This window comes from Octodon degus, unplaced genomic scaffold, assembly GCF_000260255.1.
Source record: "Octodon degus isolate 3935 unplaced genomic scaffold, OctDeg1.0 scaffold00202, whole genome shotgun sequence".
NCBI lineage: Eukaryota > Metazoa > Chordata > Mammalia > Rodentia > Octodontidae > Octodon > Octodon degus.
In genome coordinates this window covers 2944805-2948396 of record NW_004524778.1, presented here as the reverse complement: position 1 = coordinate 2948396, position 3592 = coordinate 2944805, and positions in this window count along the sequence as shown.

Here is a 3592-nt window from a genome sequence, read left to right as displayed (position 1 = left end):
AACAGAAGACCCAATGCTATTATGGGCTACTGGACTCTTTTAGAATATTTTGCTGAGTTTACACACCTATAGTATTCAATAATGGAACTTAGAAAAAATGGGGTATACCGATGAATTTCCATTTTGTATTTGTGTATTCCAAGTGGTTAGGATAGATATATAGTTGCATTTTCTTAAAGATTAGAATGATTTGTTCTAATGGTGTTTGTAAATAGGATCAGAAGTCCACTTCTTGTACAGCAATTAACCACTAAGAAGAATATATGCATTGTATTATTTGTTGAAGCTGTACTTCCGATTGGATTTGAAACTGTCTCATTGCTGTTTATCAATAAAACTTTGTTAAAAAAAAAGAAAGAAAAAAAAAGAAAGAAAATTGAGCATCTTCAGATAAAGCAATCAACTGACAATTTGGTAAGTCAGTTTTATAAATTTCTAGCGTACCAAAAAGGACTTCTTACTTCTCTACCAATATATAGCCTCTTTTAGGTGATATGAAATGTCTCATTGATAAAATACTTGTCATAATGTTAGTGATTTGACTGGCTAGCCATAGTGAAATTCTCTTGACTTTATAAAAGGTAAATGATTTCATACAATAATGACTTTGACATTGATATTTTAATGAAAATATTGTGCAGTCTAAAATCTATATTGTATATATACCACGTTTTATTTATCCATTAAAAAAATAAAATAAAATAGTGCTTCCTGCAAAAAAAAAAGAAATAATTTTTAGTACATCTGAGTAAAAACTGAAGTTATTATTGTAAACAACTTTTCTTCAAAGAAACATGCAGTCTTTGCTTTTTTGCTGAATTCTCAAACACTGCAAACAGAAATAATAAAGTAATACACCATGTCAGGAAGTCAATAATGTGATAATAATCCTTAATTCCTTGTACAAAGCAAAAAGAGAATAAAACTGTATAAAATCTGATGGTTACCAAATCAAACAAAATGTTATCAGACTTGAACATAAATACAAAAATCTTTAAATAGTAAGTTAATAAATTTAGAAATGAATGGGAACAGTTACACATCGTGGTCTTGCAAATTTTAATTAATTTGAATCATTTTCAAATTAGAAAAAAAAAATTCCTCTGATAGAATATTATAAAAAGAAGAAATCAATTGATTACCTTAATTGGAATAGGAAAGTGAAAAAGGGCTGACCACATAGCTCAGCGGATTAAAGCGCCTGCAAGCAGGTGCTGGGACCAGGGTTCATCCTCAGCTGTGCAGGGCCACCCCCGCCCCCGGGGGGCTCTGAGACTGTGATTGAGCCTGGGCGTCGTGGTGCGCACCTGTAATCCCAGCTCTTGGGAGGCTGTAAGCAGATGAATCACTACGAGTCTGATCTAGTAGTGAGACCCTGGACACACTGTAGACCCTTCCCTAAAATACAAAAAAAAAAAAAAAAAAAAGACAGTGAAAAAATGATACAGCTATTAAATTATTAACATAATACACAAAACTGGTAGTAGAGGTTATTTTCATTTTTAAGGCTACCATAACAAAATGTCAAATACTCAGAGGCTGGGAACATAAGAAATTAGTGTTGCACAGTTTCTCAGGTCTGAATTCTGAAAACAAGGCTTTGGCAGGGCTGTAACTCATGTGAAAACCTAGACGAATGTGTGATTTAGGTCTCTTCTCTAAATTTGAGTTGTTGTTTGTGCTATCATAGAAATTTCCAATCTTCACCTGGTTTTCTCTGTTTTGTATTCACGGTCTCTGTCAAAATTGCAATTATACTTTAATGAGGCACAAACAGCAGCCCAGTAAGACCACAACTGATCTTAACGAATTTCAACCTTGATAACATTATTTTTAAGTAAGGACACCATTTGAGGTGCTGCATGTTAGAAGTTAACAATTTGGGGAGGCATGATTCAATTCAAAACAGAACAGGAACTTTTCTTTCTATTAAAAGTTTCCCATAAATTATGGTAAGATGTGGATAATGTTCAAACCAAGTGTCATCCTTTTATAAAAAATCAATATACGAGTTTTATTCTTAAAAAATAAAAAGCTTAGAAAGAAAAGTGAAACACAAGAAATATGGTATAAACATCAGTAAAATTGAAGCATATAGATAGACAGACACACAGACAGACAGATAGATAGGTAGATATATAGATCTTAAAAGTACTCAAACACAAGTAGAATTGACAAAATAGTGTAGCAACCAACACAGATAAAGCACGCAATAGTTGCAATACTTATCCAACAGTAATAAGAAATGAGAAACTTTAAAATAAAAAAATACCAGTCATTAATCTAAATGCATTACTAGCTCACACCTGTAAAACTAGCAAACCGAAAGACTGAGGTGGGAGGACTTCAAATTCAACCCCAGTCTCAGAAAATTAGAAATTTAATAAGAATTAAAAAACAAGGAGAAAAAGGGCTAGAGATGCTGCTTAGTGAGAAGGTTCTTAGTACTGTTCCCCGAGGGAAACAATCCAACATAAATAGACATTGCAATTGTATTAGAGATATAAAGTATCTGCTGTAATCTGAAAAAGCCTTTTTAAAATTCATATATCACAACAAAATTCTTGATGTGATAGTACTGAAGTAGGAGATTTTTATATCATATGAACGCAACCTCGATGAATGGAATTATGGGACCTCCATGACAGTATAAAAATGGTTGAGTGAAGCTAATCATGCTCCTTCGACTTTCTGTCAAAATTGGACTAAGTAAAATATGCTCTTGGAAGGCAAATCTTGGCCTTACTTTACTTCAAAGCAGCTATTGTGATTTGCAGCCTCCACCATGGTGACCAATGCATTTGTATTTTTAATGAATTATCCAGTCTAACATATTTCATAACAGCAACCCAGAGTAGACTAAGAAAATGTCTAATATTAAATTTAATGAAAGGTGTATGAGTTCAACCTTGAAAAAAAAAAGTGTTGTCGTGATAAAATTAATAGAAAACTAAATGAATATGGAAGTATACCAGACACATGCCTCAGAATATAGAAATTTATCATTTCATTTCCCCCTGATTGCTAGAATTCCCAGAATTCCACCTAAAGTCATAACTGGTAACTTTGACTTTTGGCCATGTGTATTAACAGGTAACAGAGGTACCCTCCTTAACTATAGTAACTATACTATGGACCTGTTCTGAGAATTAGTTTCATTGTTATGTTCATCTTTTTTTTCTTCCTCTCTAAAATAAAGTAACCAAACAAAATGCAAATAAATAACATTAAACAATATATATATGACACTAGGCAACAAATGCCAATAACCATTAATACGAAGGAGTTGAAGGGGGCACCTGCAAGTATTCCTGCCTACTGTCTTGATGTAGCAGTGCTCAGTAATGTTCCGGAAGTACTGGTGGGGAAGGTGGGATCTACAGCCCTGGATGCATGGATTCCCTCTTTGTAAAATGTAAAGTTTAGTGTTGGGAAGGTCTAGGATATTAAATATTGTAGTGTGACAGTGCAAAAGTGATTCAGAAAAAATTCCCAGAGTTTTTCTTTTTGCAACTTTTCCCTTAAAAATCAATAGGAGTAATGATCAATATATCCACCCAAGGAAAGTATCCCAGGCTTAATCTAGCTATAT